General features: G+C 49.6%; 1 protein-coding gene across 3 annotated transcripts in view; it reads left to right on the forward strand.

The window, feature by feature from the left end:
* Positions 1-21794, forward strand: part of SPATA13 (spermatogenesis associated 13) — a 268070-nt gene that overhangs the window by 126898 nt on the left and 119378 nt on the right. For 2 of the 3 annotated variants that reach the window (XM_082435521.1, XM_082435522.1), the window contains exon 1: positions 17937-18098. The exons of the other annotated variant lie outside the window; for it this stretch is intronic. The gene's annotated coding sequence lies outside the window, so the exon portion shown is untranslated. Of the gene's footprint in view, positions 1-17936; positions 18099-21794 lie in introns of those variants that run through there. 3 annotated transcript variants of the gene reach the window in all.

Consider the following 21794-nt stretch of genomic DNA (forward strand, 5'->3'; position numbering starts at 1 on the left):
AACAAATTGCATTTGCAAAGGAATGCTTTGAACAAAGGCTGCATTGTTAAAGCCCACTTGGTGGCTGCTTTGAAGAAACCAAAGTTTACTTGGGTTTTTAAGTTCTTCTGCATTTGCTTACAGCAAAAAAAAAAAGAGAATTCATACCACAGGTTGTGCATACCTTGTCCCATCAACGGTCCTCTTCCTGGAACGCTTCCTGGGCTCCTGCAGACACCCATGTCCCTCCACTTACCTGACCAGGACCCGGGACGTCTCCCCTCCAGACAGAGAGCACCTGGAGGGCAGGGTCAGTAGCTCAGAATCCACACATGTAGGATAAAGGGGCATTGTGCTACTTCCAGACATGTAGCAGGTACAGTTTGGATGCTGAAAATGTTGGGATTTACAAGACATAAATCCCAACTGTTTATGAGAACCATAGGACCATGGACTTGAAATGGGAAGTGTAACAAAATCCAGGATGAACACAGCTTTCACATCGTCATGTTAATTACTTTAAGAGATGGTTGCTTTGAACCCTTCTCTGGGAAAATAGAAGTTTTGCTGAGAAACAGGAGCGACAACTGTGGAGCTTGGCTGTCTTCGTGTATCATCGGAACACTGGTGGTGGGTGGGGAACTGGGGTGAGAGGGGACAAGGAGATGACTGTTACTTGGCAACGTGAAATAGCGGAAGGCAGGTTCGAGGCGTCGGCAGCTGTAGCAAACACAGCCCACCGTCCATTCCTTGTAACAGCCCAGGTTTTGTTCAGGGCAGTGATGTGCACTTAAGGCACCCAGCCTTCCAGACTCCCTTGCAGCTACGACTGACCAGGTGACACGTTTCAGCCAATCAGATGCAGGTGGAGCCCCTGGGCGGGGCATGCAGGAAAGCTTCTCGGAGAAGTAACTGCCAGGCATCATTTTGATCTTTGCCCTTTGCCCTTCTCCCCGGGACACAGAGCTGGTAGTTACAGATGGGAACAGTCTTGCCAAACGTGACAGAACAGGAATACAGAAGAAACCTGGAAACTGGTTACATGATGCAGCTGCCATGTCAGCCTTGGGTGGCGTTTCTCCAAATTTCCTGTTATGGGAGAAAAATAAACCTCTGTTGAGTGAAGCCAGCATGACCAGTCGTCAGGGCTGCGTGGCTGGCCGAATGCAAGCCTGGTTTATGCCGCTCTGTGGGAGAAAGGACGCGAGCAGGCGGCCTGAGTTCTCGCTCTGGCTCGGTCCTTATTTATTTACTGTACGACCTCAGGCAAATCACCCAGTTCTCCTGGGCATCAGGAGACAGCTCTCTCCAAAGGCTCCCGGGGAGTACCCTTCCTCGCCTCTCCCAGCTTCTGCTGGTTGCCAGCAACCCTGGTGTCCTTGGCGTACAGGTGCCTCCTTCCAATCCCCACCTCCTCCTTCAGGTGTTCTCCTTATGGGTCTCTGTCGACATTTACAAAGACACCAGTCAGATTAGGGCCCACCCCGATCCAGTGTGACCCCATGGTAGTTTGACTACATCTGTAAGGACCCTATTTCCAAATAAGGTCACGCCCACAGGGGTTAGGACTTCAGCCTATTTTGGGGAGAGAGGGAGGACACCTTCCACCAAGAGGTTCTTTCATTGCCATACGTCACATCAAGGTACTGCAGAAAGTCGTGTGTTGTAAAAGTTTAGATTTGGATCTTAAACACATATAAATTCGTCGTTAAGCTTTCAGAATACTGTTTGCTAACCACCGGAACTATAAAAATAAACTCTGGCAATCTGGAAAGGTAGAAAGCACATTCTACAAAGAGTCAGCTGCTCTGGCTTTTCCTGGTTCTGGCACTGCTTAGCTATGTCACGTAGAACAATTTGCTTTATTGACGTAACTATGCTTGTTCCAAAGTCTGTAACCCACAGGGTATAGACCACCGTTAAGGCCCTTTCTGATTCTAATAACCTGTGGCTGCAAATGCCATAAGTTAAAGCCATTTGCTTCGGTTTTCACGTGTATATTTGTAGGGGTAAAAGGTCCTTCAATCTTGTGTTTGGTAAACACAAGCCTAGTAGTCTAGGTTAGAGTTAGTTTATAGTCCAACCCTTGTTACCCTTGAATACGGTGTTGGATTCGGGGAAGGTCAAGAGCTCTGACAGATGCTAAGATGCTCAGACATCAATCCACACTTTGTTCTTCCTACAGGAAGAGAGGATATTTTCAAAATATAAAAGGCTCATTGATGTCGGAAAGTTGAACTAGTGATTCAACTCTAGGGTTTTCATGTTCAAAGGCCTTAGTGGGACCTGGGGTAAGAGGTTCCGGAACCCAAAACAAGTAGGGTCAGATGTCGAAGCAGAACTCCTTGGATCAAGAGCCACCCTCTCTCCGCTGAGGTCAGACGTTCTTGTTCAAAAGTTGGGTTTCATGTGTGTTTCTGTCTGTGTGTAGGTCCTTCTGAAGTAGCTCTCTGTAGTTTATGAGGCATTCAGGACCATAGTCAAGCTAGGGATTGTTTGTGAGTCTCTGCAGTTCACTAAGTGAAAAAGCCAAGAATTAATACAATGGGGGGGCGCTCACAAAATCTGGGCTAGTTGTCTAACTTCTTTACTGATGAGCACTCTGGCCCCCTGATGGTTCTCGGCCGCATTTTAAACGTTATGATCACTGAAGCATCTCTGTTTTGTATGATCTTGAAGAGGAGTGGTGAGAATTGATATTTTAAAAGTTAACTTATTACGTGTTCTGAGGAATTGTAATGAAGGTCACTTTTTAACGTTGGGCCAGTGCTTCTGACTCTCCCACCACTTCCTGCTTCCCTGTACGTTCTAGTCACCCTCGACTCGTGAACAGGTCATGAGATTTCACAAGCCCACACTCCCTTCTGTACCTGACAAACTCCTACTCATTCCTCAAAGCCTTACTTGACCTCTCCACCTGGGCTAATCCTTCTCTCCCCCATGTTCCAAAAATACTTTGCATGTTCCTCTACTATAGAGCTTTTCCATATAACATGACTGTCTGCTGGAATATAAACACTGCCTGAGGGCGGGTCTGGGTCCTGTTTGTCCTTGCAGCCTCAGTGCCTTCTATCCAGGAGGTATTTAATGGATATTTGTTACGTAGTAAGAAATAGGACAACCTGTAACCATTGTTGCCTTTTTAACAAAAATTTTATTTAATTAATTTATTTATTATACAGCAGGTCGTTGTTGCCTTTTATGTCACTAACTGTGAAACCTCAGATGGGTGAGAACAACAGACCCAGATGTACTGTAAAGTGAACGTTGTCAATTTTTTTTCTGAATTCATCACTTCGAGGGCGATAATGTGCTGTTTCAGGGCACACTAACCACCACTTGGGCAAGTCTGGTGTTTTCCTTTTTGAAACTGCTGTTTAACTCGGGCCGGCCAATGGAGTGTTGGGTCTTCATGGAGCTGTTTATCCACGGGCTCAGGCATCTCAGAGGAACCTTGTAGAAACAACACCCTAGAAACAGCGTTTCCAGGATTGAGCTAAACATGACTTAGAAACGCTCTACGGATGCCCAGCTTGTGTGATTATAAAAAAGTAGACCAGGCAGTGCTTTCTTCCCCATCTTTTCACTTTCCACTGGAAACAATCCAGCAAGTTTTTTCCAATTACGATTTACAGTCCTGATGTTAGAGCAGCTTTGGACAGTGTTAATCATTTGCAGGGAACATTGTTTTGTTTTTTGTTCTTTTGCTTTTAGCCTTTACGTTAAAATAATTTTAACCTTAAAAAATGTTATAAAAGTAGGAGAGAGGTCCCGTGTATCCTTCACCAGCTTCCCCTTATGTTGACATCTGGTGTGACCACGGTGCTGTGATCCAGAGAGGGTGTTCACACTGACACAGTTGTACGTACTTTATTTGGAATTCGCCGTTTCTCCCACTAATGCCGTCTTCTGGTTCAGCGTCCAGCCTGGGATTCCTATTACATTTTGTTGTCAAACTAAACTGTTTTCTCAAACTGTTATGTTTCTTTAGTCCCCTTGCCTTTCATGACCTTAACAGTTTCAAAGAGCCACATCAGTTATTCCTTCCAGGGATTTGTCAGGGAATTGTCTGACGTTTTCTCACTTTATTTTTTAATTTTTATTTAAAAAAATATTTATTTATTTATTTTGGTTGCGTCGTGTCTTAGTTGTGGCTCGCAGGCTCCTTAATTGTGGCATGCGAACTCTTAGCTGCCCCGCGGCCTGTGGGATCTAGTTTCCCGACCAGGGATCGAACCTGGGCCCCCTGCATTGGGAGCACACAGTGTTAACCACTGGACCGCCAGGGAAGTCGTCTGCCTCACTTTAGATGGAGGTTATGCATTTGGGGCAGAAATACCACGGAAGAGATATTGCGCCATTCTCAGTATATGTAAAAAATTTTCCCATTGGCTTTTTGTGTGAGTGCTGGAACTTGCTCCTTAAAAGATAACTGCTCTTTTTTTTTTTTGTATTTATAATCTCTGGATTCTCAGGAATTTGGTAGATCACTCAGTGACTTAGTGTTTGGAATCGTGATTCATGAACCAAGATTCCGTTAGGAGGCCGTTCCTTTCCCTGCCTCTGGGGGATCAGAAACGCCGGAGCTGGCCTTCCTGCTCTTTGTCCGGTCGGCAGAAACTCATCATCAGCCAGCGGCCTCTCCTCTTGCCCACGCAGCTCTCAGTTCCACCCCCGCCTTTTACTGACTCCACACTGCTTCTGGGGTTGGGTGCATCGGGAAGCTGCCCCCTTGCCCCGGGGACAGTGATGTGGGTCTCGGTCCCGTTTGGGAGGGGAGCCTGGGCGGGCGGAGGGCAGGAGGGAGGGAGACTGAGTGCTCAGTCTGCAGCCCCCGCCTCCATCGGGCCAGGGCTGCTCCCAGGGGCCTCGCTGTCTGGCTTTCCGGCCCTTCCAAACCAGAGGATGCCCTGGGAGGAGGGTCACCGTGTCTGCGGTAGAATCTCTAGGCAGCCCTGGTGCTCAAGGCAGCTGCGAGTGCTGGAGACCTGGGGGCCAGCACGTGTCTGCCTACCTCTCCTTCTTTGTCTCCACCCCGCTTTTCTCCAATATTAAAAAAAAATCCCAAGTGGAAGATGGGGGCTGGGGAGGGGAGGGCATCAGAATGAAAGTTTTGTGGAGGTATGAATCCTCCGATACTCTGGCAGTGCTGACATTGGTATACTCTTTTATTTTTTATTTTTTTGCTTTGCATTAAAAATTATTTTTTTATTTTATATTGGAATATAGGTGATGTACAGTGTTGTGTTAGTTTCAGGTGTACAACAAAGAGATTCAGTTATACATATACATGTATCTATTCTTTTTCAAACTCTTTTCCCCTTTAAGTTATTAAAGAATACTGAGTAGAGTTCCCTGTGCTCTACAGTTGATCTTTGTTGCTATACTGGAATATTTTGGATCAGTTGATGCCTAGTTCTATTTTTTAAAGATGAACGACCCAAGGTAGAAAAGAAAGATGTGTTTTTTAAACTTAAAAGTCTTTGTTTTCCAAGTTGTAGTTTTTCTTCCCAGGCTTTAGAACCATGAGGTTAGGTGTAAAGAGAGATGTAGCACCTGAGCTTGCGGATGTCGCAGTAGCACCCACACTTAACCCCAAACACCCTGCAAATGAAAACATACAACACCCAACACTGGGGGCTTAACTCTGTTCAGAAACTTTCTGGCAATTTGATTCCACATTGTGCAGAGGGACGGTCCCAGAGGTTCTGTGGCCACCCCCAAACTGGAGGGAGGGCTTATTATTTATCTGGTTTCCTCATCTGTAAGATGGGAATAATCACGCCTACCTCATGTGTGGGCCCTGAAATTAGATAAGGTCACATCGGTGAGTAGTGCCTGGTCCAGGGTCAGGCCCTTAGCACAGGGGGAAGGGGGCGAGGGGAGGCAGCCATTCTCTGAACCTCGGACGTTGTGTTTCCACGAGCCATGCGTGCTCTATCCCGGGCTGTCAGAATGCTGGCCTGCTGACGTCTCGTTATTATCCCCACTTGCAGAGTAGAAACTTAGCTCCCAGAGACGCTGAGCCTCTGCCTCTGGTCGCACGCTGCAAGTGATCGAGTTAGGATTTGAACCCGGGTCTGTCTGGTTCCGTGACCCACCGAACCCCACGCTTCACGCTTCACGTGCATCACGAGCACCACACTTAGGTTAATCTGAGGACACAGAGGACTTCAAGTGAAATGTTAGCACATGTAACGAAAGTAATCTCGGTCCTCCGCAGGGGGAGTCAGAGGGGGAGGCCGGCATTTATGTAGCTAGATTTGAGCTAGGAGAGCAGGGCAGGGTGAGTAAATACTTCTTCCAGCTCCCAACCTGTAGATTGGAGAATGAAGGTGTTTATGTGACACAAGATTTGTTAGGCTTTGGGGGGCCGTCTGGTGAAAGTGCCAGCGCGTGCCATGGGAAAAGGGGTTCCGGCACGTGAGCTTTTAAACGACCAACAGGGTGTGGCTTTGCCTTTCGTGTGACACACACAAGAATCACAAAGGAACAAGGTTAACACGATGAGAGTCAATGTGGCTGACTTAATCCATGTTTCCGGAAGTTCTCTGTCCAGTGCAGGGAGGCTCCACCGTAATCCAGGTGGAGAGAAATATGCATGAACAAAAAACAGAGTCGGTGGTGCCGGCTGGGGGCGGGGCGTGAGGGAGACGGGGAGGGAAGTATACCTGGTGGATGAGAGAACGCCAGCTGGGTCTTGAGCAGAGAAGGCTGTGTGCTGGCGGAGGGGATGGGGAGGGAGGAAGGAGGCGGACAAGCACCCCCCCGCCCCCAGCAAATTACAGGCGTGCATTGTGAGGCCTGGTCTGCCTGCAGCTGAGTAGAGGGAGTGGAGACACTTGGGCTGAACAGGTGCTGTGGGGTCCTTCGGGAGAGCCCTGGAAGCTGGAGAGGAAAAAACGGCTCTGGGCACCTTGGCTGATTGGAGGAGGGTGCACCTGGGGAAATGGTATTTTAGGCAGCATCTGTCCCCATCCTGCACGGGATGGAGGGAGCCTCAGGCAGTGGGCTTCGGGTATCCTGGTCCCACTGACAGAGCCGGTCCCAATTCGGAAATGTTCGCTAGGGATCATAACCAGTCAAGCGCGAGTATTCCAGCCCCAGCAGAGCCGTGGAAGGTAGCACCAGACGCTCTGAAGCTGACCCGACAGCCCTCCAGTTCAGCCAGCCCCTTGTCCCCATGCGCACCGAGCAGCCCTGCGATCTGAGTGGCTTCCTTGTGGGCGGGTCGGCGGGAAATTCGTTGGTCTTAGTTTAAAGATAGGAATGGATAACTAAAATGGCTGCTGAGGAGAAACTACCTAAGCCTGTAGTCTTATCTATGTAGCCTTAATATGATAAGAAATAACATATAAACTGGTGTGATACCTAATGTAGAGGAATGTAGGCTATAAATAACCTCTAAAATGTTCTTTTAGCTGAGATCATTACAGGAAGTGTACAGAAAAAATATTGCCCATAATCTTCTTACTTGACCTTCAGGATTTTAAAAATGTCATGATTACATTATACATTCAGTTACCATGTCCCCTTGTATTAAAGCAGTTTCCATTGAGCTCGGCTACATGCTGTACAGTCTTATACACCTCCTACAACACCGTAGAATATCCCATCCCACAGGTGGGCTGACATTTGTTTACTCCTTTCCCTATTTTTGAACATTTGTGCAAGTTCCTCCTTTAAGAGGTGTTATGGGGACATAAAAGGTTTTCTTCCTAGAAAAACTGTGCAATTCCACGTGGAAATAAAGGGAAGGAAAATTTGGGTGACTCTTGATCTACAGTAATAGATTCTTCTCGAGGTAGGCCTGTAGGTGAGTTTATGATTCTTCACCGTGTCAGATGCTCTGACTCTGACAGGGGGAGTGTGATACCTGGTGGGGAAGGTGAGAGTGGAATGCCTTGTCAGGCACTGTGAAAACTGCATCTCAAAACCACGCGTGAGAAAATCACCAGTCTGATGAACGGGCACGGTGAGGGGGATGCCGTGGGGGTGTAGCGTTTGTAGGAAGTTAGGTGAAGGTGGAAGGAGGTGGGATGATGAGGAACGTGGTCGTGACTGCCTGGTACATTCTGTTGGCTGAAGGGGGGTGGTTTCTGTAAGGCTTTGTAGCTCAAGCGACTGCCAGACTGGGGAAGGACCTCAGGGTAAAGAGAAATTTGCGCTGGTTCACAGAGATTCCACGTATCAGTGCTTGGTGCCTCAGATAAGGCAGCAGAATGAGAGAACACCCATCCGCAGCCTCCCTCATCCACGTCCCTCTGGGCCCAGCTCTCTCCATCTGTGCCCTCCGTCCCAGTCCTCATAACTCACAACCCTTAAACCCTTTCCATAAAGCTACCTGCACCTTATTTTTTTATTTCTTTAAAAATATTTATTTATTTATTTATTTTGGCTGCGCCAGGTCTTAGTTGCGGCACGCGGGATGTTTGTTGCGGTGTGTGGGCTTCTTAGTTGCGGCATGCATGTGGGATCTAGTTCCCGGACCAGGGATAGAACCCGGGGCCCCCGGAATTGGGAGCATGGAGTCTTACCCACTGGACCATCAGGGAAGTCCCTTATTTTTAAAAATTGTGGTAAAATACACAGAGTATAACTTTTCCCATCTTCACCATTTTCCTATGCACAGTTCCCTGGCATTAAGTACATTATATGATTGCAACCGTCACCACTGCCCCTCCATCCGTCTCCAAGACTCTTCATCTTGCAAAACTGGAACTCTCCCCATTAAACACTGACTCCCCACCCCCTGGAAACCAGCATTCTCCTTTGTGTCTCCATGATTTTGACTAGTGTCTCACATAAGTGGAATCATACACTAGTTGTCCTTCTGTGTCTGGCTTATTTGACTTCGAATAATGTCTTTAAGTTTCATCCGTGTTGTAAAAGGTGTCAGAATGTCCTTCCTTCTTAAGGCTGAACCATATTCCATTGTAGGGATGGACCACATGTTGTTATGCATTTACCTGTCGTCAGGGGACACTTGGGTTGCTTCCCCCTCTTGGCTACCGTGAATGACGCTGCTGTGAACATGGGTGTGCAAGTGTCTGTCTGAGTCCCTACTTTTCATTCCCCGCTTTTAAACGATGAAGCCCTATATTTGCTTTTGCATTTCTTTACTAGGAATCTAAGGTGCCTTTCCCACTGTGTAGACTTTTCATTAGGATTATCGCTGTTTTGTTAGGGCTCTGCTCCACAGCTGTGAGGGTCTGAGTAGTCTGCTGAGCCCTGCCCCTCCCATGAGCCCTGCCCCTCCCATGAGCCCTGCCCCTCCCATGAGCCCTGCTGTCTTGGTGCACAGTTTTACAGAACAAGAGGGGTGTTTGTCTATTCAGAAATACGTGTATGTGTCACCTCACAGCAGAGCTGCCTGTAGAGTTGGACGACAGTAGCTGGGGTTCAGCAGTGCATGACCACCTTGCAAACTTAACCGAGCCCAGGGTCTTCCTCAGTAACTGCCCCCCAGGGCCCCTGGGGGAGCACCTGACCCGAGGCACCAAATCCCGACACTGGGCCACACACCACAGGAGCTCAAGACATCATCATTTGAAAGAGGACTGAGCAGAAGCTGGAAACCCGAGAGGGAGCTTGGTCAGAGAGTGGAGAAGCCCTGGGAGCCGTCGTCTTGGGCCCATGACTGTTCACAAGGCTTGAGCGGCGAAGCAGATTGGACGAGCAGAAGCCGGAACCACACGCCTTCTGGTCCAGCAGGAGCCTGTGTGCAGAGCGTCCGAGAGCTGGCGGAGGCCACAGCGGGCAGCGCAGGGGAAGGAAGGAGGCGAGAGTTACCGTCCATTTCGGTTAGAGCCGCCTGTTTCTTAGCCGTGGTTTCCGCGAGCGTTTCTACCGGGAAAGAAGGGCTTGCAGCGCAGAGAGGAGCTTTGTGACCCACCGGGGTGACTGGTGCGCTGGAATGCAGACTCAGGCCACCAGCAAAGACGTGGAAGGAGGACTTGGAGACTTGGTCTCTTCAACCACTCGGTGAAGTTACCTGTGACTGAGAAAGGAAGGGGCTCCGACGCCCACCGGGAGTCCAGGGTTCAGGTGGAGCCTAGTCCTCCTGAGGGCTGAGGAGAGATGGTATCAGTCTTGTCCTCAGCCTCGTTCAGCCTGAAAAGTCTCCAGCTCTGCGTTCTTGGTCTGTCTGATGGAAATATTAGAACAGAAGAGAAAAAGCCGCTTTTTGGGTTTTCAAATATATGATAAGGTAGAACATATAATGTCAAATAAAATGTCCAGTAGCTTAAAGATACAACTAGAATTTTCCAGAGAAAGGGAAATAACGTGTTTGTTGGGAGGCGGGCATAAGAGGATGGCTCGCTGAAACCAGCCATCTCGCTCTAGAGGAGGAAGAGAAGGAGGCATAAAGGGAGAGGAAAGAAGAGAAGGGCAGAGGGGAGGGGTCACATCTGCTCCCCCCCTGATTACCACACTGTAGTTTTCACTTTTCAGCACGTCCCATTTCGCTGCAGTACTTTACCACCTGTGGGATTCATCCCATGAGTGGGTCCTGCAGCACCAAATAAAACAATCTGAGAAGGAGAGAATCTCAGATGCATGGCGAGAGGGGAGTGTCAGTGTTGCGGGTAAATATTCTTTCCCTGTGTCTGTGTTCATCCATGTGTCACTGGGTCGCGATGTCACATATGCTTCTTACTGTGGCTGCTGTCGGAGGTTTGAGAAACATTCTGACATTTCGCCTGCCTTCTGATCCTGGATCTTCCTTTTCAGTCAGAGAATTTTGTGTCCAAATTGGGCTCCTGTTAGACCCTAAGTTGATGGTCTGGTTGATTCCGATGCTTATTAACTTTCCACCATCACCTACTCAGGATCGCCCCAAAGGTGCCCCGACCCCAGCGTGTCTGCCAGCTGAGGTGTAGGGAAAGGTCCTGAATTTAAAGCTGAAAACTTGGAGTTGAATCTCAGGTCAGCCACAGAAATTGTGCTTAAACTTCTCTCCAATCCAGTCCAATCTTTTCCAGCCCAATTTAATTCAACAGATGGTTATTGAATGCCTACTAGATCCTGGATATGACGCTAGATGACACTGGGCACCAAGGACCCACGAAGCTCGCAGGCTGATGATGTAGATAAGCACATGATCCTAAAGGACCTGTGGGTGGAAAGATGAGAGGGACTCAATCCTGCCTGTGACGCGGGGACTGAGTCTTGAGGAATCGCCCGGTGGAGAATGCAGGACTGTTTCCAGGTGCAAAGGTCCGGGGAAAGATCCTGGCGTGGGTCCTGAAGCAGCATGTGGCCGGCTAATGCTGAGATTTCAGCAGCTGGAAACGGGGAGTTGGTAGAAGCACTGGCTGTGGGGAGGAAGTGCCTCAGGTCTGAAAGGCCTCCTTTCTCCTCCTTGGCCTCAGACCATGGCTTCAGTTCAGCCTCTGGCCAACCCGTCCCTCCCCACGCCCACCCCAGGCACATCCCAGCCCCAGGCTGGCAGCACGGCAGGGCTTACCTCCTGCCAACCATGGAGGGCAGGTGATCGCCTGAGGTACGTTTCAGCGTCCCATCCTGTTAGGCGCCTGACGGGTACATGGATACTCTTGGTGGGGGGACTTGGTTCAGGCAGGGTCTCCTTCTTGACCACTTTCCAGACTTGCCCTCCATCCCTGTATTCCAGAGAAACAGAGCAAGTAAAATAATTAATGCTGGCTAAGGCTACATACACGTACTATATAACTCCAACTATATGACATTCTGGAAAAGGGAAAACTACGGAGATGGTAGACAGCTCAGTGGGTGCCAGGGGTTAGAGGGGAGGGAGAGCTGAACTGGTGGAGCGCAGAGGGTTTTTAGGGCAGTGAAACTATCCTGTGACAGTGTGGCGGAGGATGCATGGCATCGCGTCTGTCAAAAGCCAGAGACCTGTGTGTGAAGAGGAGCGAACCTCAGTGTAAACAGTGAGCTTTAGTTAATAAGGATGTATCAGTGCTGGCTCAGCAACTGTAACAAACGTGCCACACTGATGTAGATGTTAGTAATAAGGGAAACTGTTGGGGGGTAAAGGGGTTATGTGGGGACTCCCTATACTTTCTTTTTTTTAATTGAAGTATAGTTGATTTACAATGTTGTGTTAGTTTCAAGTGTACAGCAAAATGATTCAGTTATATATATATATATATATATATATATATAACTGAATGTAATGTATATATTCTTTTTCAGATTCTTTCCCATTATAGGTTATTACAAGATATTGAGTATAGTTCTCTATACTCTCTATACTTTCTGATCCATTTTTCTGTAAACCAAAAACTGCTCTAAAAAATAAAGTCTATTAATTTTAAAAGTATATATTTACTGCCCTTAAAGAGCTCATAATCTCTTTGGTCAGCGCTAAGACAGCCATGTGTCTGAGCACATATTAGGGTGTCACTGACTATGAAGTCGTGAACCCTACCCAGGAAGCCAGGGAGGCTTCAGAGAGGAAGTGGGCTGGAGGTAAGCCTGACAGTCCCTGGTGCCACCAGGCAGTTGTGGGTTTGCCTGCAGATGTGCTCTGAGCGGTGGTTTATGTTCCACGCTCTCTGCAGGTCAGGGGATGCTAGACTCTACGGAGATTCTCTCATTTCATCCCCGCTACAGCAGGGCAGGGCTATTACTTCTGTGTTACAAGTGAAGAAGCTAAGGTTCAGAAGAGCTTGTCCAAGGCCACCCAGCTAGTGAAAGCTGAAAGAAGGGGGAGTCTGAGGACCTGCCTGCCCCTGAAGCCGGGGCTCCATCAACCGGGTAGAGATTACCTCGGGGAGAGGGTTAGGGGCATTCTGTGTCACATGCAAGGGTCAGAGGGGTAAAACAAAGATTGGTGGGTAAGGGCCTCAGTCAAAGTGATTTAATAAAGAAGATGGATTTCAGGAGTGGCTTGATCGGGCAAAGAGAAAGTCTGTGGAGAACCATTCTAGTTGTCTAGTCAATGTGCATTCCCAATCCCAGATTCACAGGGTCTTTGGAATAAGGACATTGTAGAGATAGCGACTCCCCTCCTTATCCCAGTGGCTTTGTGTAATGTCTGGGCAGCTGGTAAGAGCTAGGAACATTGTTTTACTGTTGCTTCTGCTCTTTCTGAGGACGGCCCTGCCCGTCAGGTTCCCTCCAAATCCAGGTGTGAGAGCATCCCTTTGCTGAGCACACGAGGATGGCACTGCAGACAGACGCTGGGGCGGGCTTCTGGCACGTCTCCCGCCTTTTGTCAGCCTCTGTGCCCCATTCCTGGGCAAAGAGCAAGGAAAACTCCCACTACTCTTCCCCTAATAGATACATATGTGCCAAAATAATTTGATGAATGCCAAACATTATTCTTTCATTCTAGGAAACTTAGATATCTTCTCTAATGAACTGTAGAAGACAGCAAATCCTCCTTATCTGTTCTAATCAACAAAAACAGCCACCGTTTACTGAGATTTAACCACGTGCCAGGCTCTGAGCTGGGACATTATCACACTTAATCTTCGCCCCAGGGTTTCACAGATGAGGTGGACTCCTGGGAGGTTAAATCATTTTCCCAAAGCCCCAGGGCTGGAGTGGAAGACCTGGGCTCTCAGGTCTTACCTTCCACCGCAGGGGCCAGCCCATCCCCCTCGACCCCCTCCCACCTTTACAACCAATTAAGAAACAAGACACTGGAGACGGACAGATGAAGATAAAAATGTCAGTGATATCGCCAGTTGAGTCAGTTGGAGAATGTGACTTTAGGTCTGAGAAGAGTTCTTGCTAATATTCTCTGAGTGCCCCCTGCCCCCCAGCCAGCTGTAGAGCTTCAGCGACTGGTTCCACACACACCCCCCCCCACCCCCCAGGTGACAGTCACTGACTGCAGATGGCTCCCTGCAGATGTCTGGGTGGAGAGGTTAGAAAGGAGTGACTCCTCTGTGCTTCCGAAGAATTACTGTTAAATTACTAATAAATTAGGTCTGTTCTATCAAGGTAGGTGGACCAGTGGGTTCCTCCCACCAGTCAGTAACTCCTTCTTTGGTTCAGAGGGTGGGGCCTGAGGCAGGAAGTGTTACTTTGTGGAAGCTCCACAAAGAGAAAGATCTGAAACGCGAGAAAGGAGTTTCCTTACTGCAGCTCAGGCTGCCAGGACAAAATACCACAGACTGGGGGGCTTAAACAGCAGGAATTTATTTCTCACAGTTCTGGAGTCCAAGATCAAGGCACCAGCAGATTCGGTGAATGGTGAGGACCCACTTCCTGGCTTGCAGACGGCCACCTTCTTGCTGTGTCCTCTCATGGTGTGGAGAGGGAGAGAGAGACGGAGAGAGGGCTCTGGTCTCTCTTCCTCTTCTTATAAAGGCACTAATCCCATCATGGAGCCCCACCCTCATGACCTCAGCTAAATCTTAACAGTCCCACCTTCTAAAACCATCTCATTGGTTGTTAGGCTTCAACATATGGATTTGAGGACATAATTATTCAGGCCATACACTTCCCTCTCTTGTCCTGTGTGACCTTAGGTGAGTCTTTCAACTTCTCTGGACTTTGTTTTCTTCATCCATAAAACGCGAAAGATAATAGTACTCTAAGGGCTGCTTTGAGGCTTTAAGTAGAGAACGAATGTAAAGGACATAGAACGTTAAGTGCTCAGAAAGTGTTAACAGAGGGACACATAATTTCAGAGATGTTATTATGTGAAAAAAAGTGCACCGTCGACTTGATGAGAGCTGGTAGTTTCTATCAGCGCCGGTGTACAATGACTTTGGTGAGAGCTTTGCACTGACTTCTAACAGAATTATAGGGTTTAAGCTGCTGGTCAGAGTTGGGTACCAACAGATCACTAAGAGAAAAATGTCCAAAGAAACCTTTGGAAGTTCCCATTTGTGGGGAAGGTAGAATGCAGATGTCAGCTTTGTTTGCAGGCCTGTGAGTGATGGCTGGTCGTGTGGGCAGAGAGGTCACTGTAGGAGATTTAGAGCCTTTTTACGCAGAAGCCACGGTGAGATTCCCCATGGAATGATGGAGGCTGCAGGAAACTTTGAGATGGCTGGTCCCCATCACTCATGTAGCAGATTAGGAAAGTGAGAGCCAGAGAAGTTGGGTGATTTATTCCCTCGATGCCTGTTAAACAAGTGCTAGCTCCGGGTGTAGAGCACCCAGTCTCTCCATGTCAGATCCTGCTTTGTCCAATACGTTAATAATCTAAAACCAGAAATATCTTTTTATCTCAGGAGCTCAAGAGTCCCACTAAAACAAAACAAAACAAAAATTGTATTTTTTAAAGGACAGGAACTAATGATTATTAAGCACCTGTATGTATTATACCAGGAGTCTTATATGGGCTAAAGTTTGGTATTAATATTTTCTGACCAATCCAGAGAGGTAGGTTTCCCTTTTCACCAAAGGGGAAGCTGACACTCAGCAAGGTAAAGGGCTAGCCCAGGTCACAGGTATCAGGGAAGCAGGCCGAGTCTTTACAGCTCTAGAGAAATCCGTTTACCTGAGAGCCAGTGTTCATGTAAATATTAATAACAGTTTCCAGGCAGGCAAAAATGATCCTCTGAGACACAGATTTAAAAAAAAAAAAAAAATCAAAAATTTCTCCTCAGATTTGTGCTAATTCCAAAGAGCTAATTTAAAAACTATCAATTTAGCCCTTGATATTCTTTTTTTTAAAACAATACTGAAATAGACATCATTTTTAACATTTGTGAGAGCTTCACGCAGGTTTCGTTAAAGTTATAGAAAGTAGATATAAAATGAAATATTTGATATTAGCCTTTCATGCTATGTCTCTAAAATTTTCCATTGCTTATTTATTTTAGGTTGGCCAAAAAGTTCGTTTGGGTTTTTCTGTAAGATGTTACAGAAAAACCCAAACGAACTTTTTGGCCAACCCAATATAATATGTTTCTGCTTTAAAAATATATATTCATTGTCAAAAATTTGGGAGAATTTCAAATAAAGATCCAAACAATAAAATAAAAACTTGCCCATATTTCCACCACCCAGAGATAATGACCATTAGTATTTCGGTGTGTGTGCTTTAATTAATGGGCTGTTATTTTAGAGCAGTTTTGGGTTTACAGAAAGACTGGGAGGAAAGGAGAGTTCCCATGGATTCCCTCAACTCCTCCCTGTACCACACCCCCATCCCCCCAGTTTCTCCTGTTACGGGCATCTTACATCAGTGTGGCACATTGGTTGCGATTGCTGAGCCAATATTGATACATTATGATAAACGACTTTACATTAGGTTTCACTCTGTGTGCTGTATATTCTGTGGGTTTTGACAAACGCATAACGACATGTACCCACCGTTTGAGTATCACACAGAATAGTTTCCCACTATTTAAAAAAGCATATATAGAATTAATTTTGACTTTTCATTGTGTAATTTAATATTTTTATATGTTCTTTAGTTTTTACATAGTGGTTATTGTTCTTCTTTGATTATAAAAGTAGCATGTATAATTATAGTGCTAGCAACACAGAACCACTCAGATGAATCATCTAAAAGAGCAGTTTTTAAAAGAATGTGTTTATTTTATGAATTCCATTAGGTGCACATCAGGAAACAGTCATGGAACTTTTAGGGCCCAGATCCTTGCGCAGAAGGGTTTCCTTCGTCTCTGCGGTTTTCCTGTGAATTAATGATTGAGCCATGAGCCACCCGGGAAGGGTGAGAGTTCTGAGTGTGTTCACCCAAACAGTCCACAGAAGACCTGCTCTAGGTCCTGGGGAAGTGGGTGGGTTTAAAAGTCCTCACCTAGGGTATTTTTTTGTTTTTTTTTTATAAATTTATTTATTTATTTATATTTTTGGCTGCATTTGGTCTTCATTGCTGCGTGCAGGCTTTAGTTGCGGTGAGCGGGGGCTACTCTGGGTTGCGGTGCACGGGCTTCTCATTGCGGTGGCTTCTCTTGTTGTGGATCATGGGCTCCAGGCGAGCGGGCTTCAGTAGTTGTGGCACGTGGGCTTCAGGAGTTGTGGCACGTGGGCTCAGCAGTTGTGGCTCCCGGGCTCTAGAGCGCAGGCTCAGTAGTTGTGGTGCACGGGCTTAGTTGTTCCACGGCACGTGGGATCTTCCCGGACCAGGGCTCGAACCCGTGTCCCCTGCATTGGCAGGCGGATTCGTCACTACTGCGCCACCAGGGAAGCCCTCACCTAGGGTTTTCTTTTTCACGAAAAGCGTAGCCAGGGCGCCTTGGCCTGGAGTGACCTCCTCCCGGGCAGAGGTGGGGCGAGGGGGGCAGTGAGGGGCGGTTGCCTGGGCGACGCGGCTGCTCCTCCCGCCCAGGGCGGATGCTGGGGGGTTGATGAGGTGGAGGGGAGCCGGGTTTAGGGGGGCCGGGCTGGGGGGTGCTGACATGGGGGGACTTACTGGGGGTGGATGGAAGGGAGCCCGGCTGGGGGGTGTAGCTGGGTGGATAAGGAGCTAGGGTCGGGGGAAGTGTAGCGGGGCGGGGATGTGATGGGGGGGATATTCTGGTGGTGGGGGAGGAGAAGAGACGAGCCAGGGGCGTGGTCTGGGGGCTGAGCTGGGGGCGCGGCCTGAGGCAAGAAGGGAGAGCCCAGCCAGAGGGGTGGCCTGGAGCCAGGTGTGGCGTGGCCTGTGAGGCATGGAAGGAGAGCCGTGCCGGGGCGTGGCCTGGGGCCGGGCGCGGCTTGGCACGGGGTGGGGGTGGGGGGGTGGGGGGGTGTGGAAAGGTAGATGAGCCGGGGGCGTGGCCTGGGGCTGGGGCGTGGCCTGAGTCCGGCGGGGCGAGGCCTGGAGGGCGTGGAAGGAGAGCCGGACCGGGGCGTGGCCTGGGGCCGGGTGTGGCATGGCCCGGGCTTGTGGGGGGGGTGGAAAGGTAGCTGAGCCAGGGGCGTGGCCTAGGGCTGGGGAGTGGCCTGGGGCCGGCGGGGGCGTGGAAGGAGTGCAGGGTCGGGGGCGTGGCCTGGACCGGCGGGGGCGTGGCCTGGGCCGGGCGGCAGCGGCGGGCTGGCTTGAGCGCCGCGCTCCTCCCCCGCAGCCCAGCCCGCCGCCCGCCCGGAGTCCGTGCGCCCGAGCGGAGGCTCCTCCGAGAGCCCGGCGTGCTCGGATCTCCGCGGCACCAGGACCAGCCCTGTGTCGCCGGGACGTCTTGGATCGGCCGACTTTGGAGGTTCTTTCGAGCGGGGCCGCGGTAGGTGAGGCTGCGCCGAGGCGCGGGGCGGCCGCCCGGGTGTTGGCGAGGAGCCCGAGCCCGGGAGCTGAGTTACCCCGACGCCGGCCCCGCAGCCCAAACACCGAGTTCGCTCGGTGAGCTCGCTGCGGGGCTGGGCGGCCCGAGGGCGAGGGACCCCCGGCCCCGCGCGCCTGGGGATCCCCAGACTTGACCCGTGCCCGCCGCGGGCTGAGGGCGGGACAAAGGCGCGGGGCGCCCGCGCCGCCCAGGGGATGCGCTGGAGATCTTCTTTCCCAAAGCGAGTTTCTCCCCGGGTGCCCCGGGCCTCATCTCCCGAGAAAGGCGGGACCCTGTGTCCGGCGACCCTGAACTGGAGGGATGAGCTCCAGGGCTGGTTTGCTTCCGCTCACGTTCGGCGAGGTGAGGGAGTGGGCACCCCAGCCCAGGGGGACACAGACCAGCGCTGCGCCTACGGCCGGGGAGCTCAGGTGACCTGGGCTGGAGGCCACCATCCGGCTGTGCAGTCTGAGCCCCGGCAAACCTCCCCTCCCTCCAGGTGCGGAAAAAAGGCCAAACCAACCAACCATACAAACAGAACTCTCTCGGTCAGTTGCTTCCCAGCACTGGACAGTCTTGTTGATAAACAGAAGAATAACTTGAGTTTATTTAGCACTTGTTACCAAGGCCATCTATAAATTCATACATCATCCGCCCCTCCTCCCACGGTTTTCCCTGCGTCTCACCTCATTTTCCGTGTTGCCTGGTGTTTTCTACCCTATTAACCCCTCCAAGTCCCCAAGTACTGTGCTCTTCTCCAACAGGTACAGAAATTTCACCCATTTTATTTTTCCTAACAAATGCTCCTTTTCTGTGTCCCCCTTCTTCCAAACAAATGCTCCTTTTCTATGTCCCCCTTCTTCCAAACTTCCTCACCGCAGTGTCCTCGGGGTCCTGTTAATTATGCTTGCTCCCTGTGCTGAACCTTGGCCTCTGCCCCCCTCCCCCCATCCTTTAGAGTTTTTTTTATGTGACTATTTCTTACCTAGCATTCTGATTTTCACACCCCTCCTTTGGTCCCCAGATTTGCCATCTTCCTGCCACCCAGGCTGGCTGTCTGCCTTTCTGCCTGTGCTCCCGTGCTGTGGGCTGTCTTGCCTTTTACCTACTTCTCCCCGTGCTTTTCCCGCCTCCAGAGCACACCTTGTTTCGGTTCCTCTGGTTGTTGATTTTGCTACTGCATCACCACCCCTCGGTTCCTTTTCTTCCCTTCCAGTTGGTCCTCCATTACCCGGCAGACGTCTTTATTTCAGAAGGTCTGAAAGTGTCACAAGTAGGCAACCAGCTTCCCCAGGACCTCTCTGGACGTCAGGACCTTCCCATCTGCTCCTGGTTCTGTTTGTGTTCTTACTGAAGAAGTAGTATCGTATGTAGACAAGTTATCCGACTATGTTGATATTGATGTTAATATGAATATTAGGTAGCAGTTGTCAAACACTTAGTAGGAGCCGAGCAGTCTTCCGAGGGACGTACATGCAGTAATAACTCATGAATCCTCCTTGCTTCCCTGTAATGTCGATGCATTCCTAGCCCCATTTGACAGATGAGAAAGGGGAGGCTCAGAGAACTTAAGTACCAGGCCCAGTTTCTCATGGCTGTGTGGTGGGAGAGCCCCTCTTCTCGCCAGGCGGCTGTGCTCCCAGGCCATGCTAACTTTGGAACTCATACGTGGGCTGGGATTGGGCCTTGGAAATGAGGTCATTATTTGCGTGTTTTATTTGGTCTGCAGTTTACAGCTGTTGAGGGCATAATATCTCTACTGTAGAGCAGTGTGTGGGGAAAACCTAATGCCTCCTGTCCCTCAGAAAGACTGGGGACACTGCCTGGGCTGGCTTCCAGCTCACTTTCCTGAAGAGAGCACCTGGCCCCTTGGCTACAGGAAGGCTGGAAGAAAGCTTCTTGCAAAGACCGTTGCCAGCCGGCTCCTCCCCTGCAGTGAGAGGTCAGTTTCACTTTAGCTGGCCAGATCTTTAGGGTCCTTGAGAGCCCTGTGATGTGATGAGTCTTGCTTATTTCTGTTTCATTATATAATTTACAGCCTTGTTCCTGTATCTCCTTCACCTTCCTGAAAGTTGGAGGCAAGTGTTTGTTCTTTTGCAGGTGCTGAAGCAGAGTGTTGGGAAAGTTTTATACTTTGATGGCTGGAAGGGGCCTTACATTCCACAGATGAGGAAACTGTGGCTCAGAGAAATAAAATGACATGTCCAGGGGAGGCAGCGGGACAGTAGATCCCTGACCTGCCGACCTCTGGTCCAGGACTCTCCATGCATGGCCCTACAGCTTGGTGGGGTGACCTCTGGGCTTGCTGTGCAAAGCAGTGAACGAACCCTTTCTTTCCTGAGCTAAGAGGCATTGGGAGGATTCATTTGGAATGGAAATTGTCAGTGGGTTCTTTTTTTTTTTTTTTTTTTGGTCTGAAAACTAAACATTTAAAAAAAATGTTTGCTTTCGAGATACGTAATGGCATAAATGGGATCATAAAATCGCAGAAGTATAAATTCAAATGTTTTTAGAAAGAAATATTTTTGTCTTCCAGAACATCAGGCAGGAACGCCAAACATACATTGCTTTCTAGAGGCAAATCGTACAATCCATGGCAATTTGAAAATCAGTAACTGGAACGATGAATTGTATTTTCATTTGCAGAGAGAAAGGCCTTAGTACAAAGCGCTCATGTGATTTCCTTCATCTCTGCATCTCAGATAAAACAGGGCTGAGGGGGGAGCCTGTCCAGTTAGGTGCTGTCTCTGTGTTGGCTCTGCCATGCCCCCGCCCCGTCTCCCCCTGGCCTCGGGCTCCCAGCCAAGCCCCCCCATTCCCAGCTCTGCTGTCTGCTGTCTGGCTCGTCTCTTTCTCCAGGAGCCGTCGGGGAACCTGCAGGGTGCTGCTCACCCAGGATTGCTCAAGCCATTCCATAACTGCCTTTCTTGACAGAATCCAGCCCTAATGCCCTGAGGTGTTTGTTGCATGTAATTAACCTCTCTCTGATGCTCCACAGTGAGATGGGTGGCTCGGTGCGTCCTTGGGAGAGTTGATGAGACATTCACTGTCTGTGCTCCGTGGTTCGGATGAGGATCATCGGTGTAACTACGGAGCAGGTTAGGTTTACTGCTCCCCTCGCACAGGGGAAGGGATCGAATGTCCTGGCCACAGCCCTGTAGGAAGAGTCAAGGCTGAGATTTGAATGCGAGGCTGCCAAACCCAGGAGATCCACACGCACGTCCAGCGTCTGTCTGCTCTGAAGCTCATAACCCTCCACAGCAGCTTCCCAGAGCCTTTTACGAACTAGAGGAGGGAAAACGAGGGGCACGTGGGGCCTCGCGGGAGTCCCGGACCAGCCCTCCTCCGTCTCCCTTCGGGGCCAGGGGCGCTTTCTGACTGTGGGCGGCAAAGCCCCAAGTGGACAGAGATGGTCCTTGTTTCTCATACATGGCTGTGGCCATTTGCTGTGGTCGGGATGTCAACATTCGTGGCCACAGGTAATGCCCCATCCTGTGCTCGTGATCTTCAACTGTTACCTCACCTAACCAGGACCTTAAAGGACCTGATTTCTTGGCCAGAAACAACATCCACCTGTTTCTGTGACACAGGACTGCTCTTTGTCACTGTGGAAGCAAGGCGAGCTCAGCATTGTCATTTCAGGGACTGTGTGCCTGA

The sequence above is a fragment of the Balaenoptera physalus genome (genome assembly GCF_965194825.1).
Source record: "Balaenoptera physalus genome assembly, chromosome: 18".
NCBI lineage: Eukaryota > Metazoa > Chordata > Mammalia > Artiodactyla > Balaenopteridae > Balaenoptera > Balaenoptera physalus.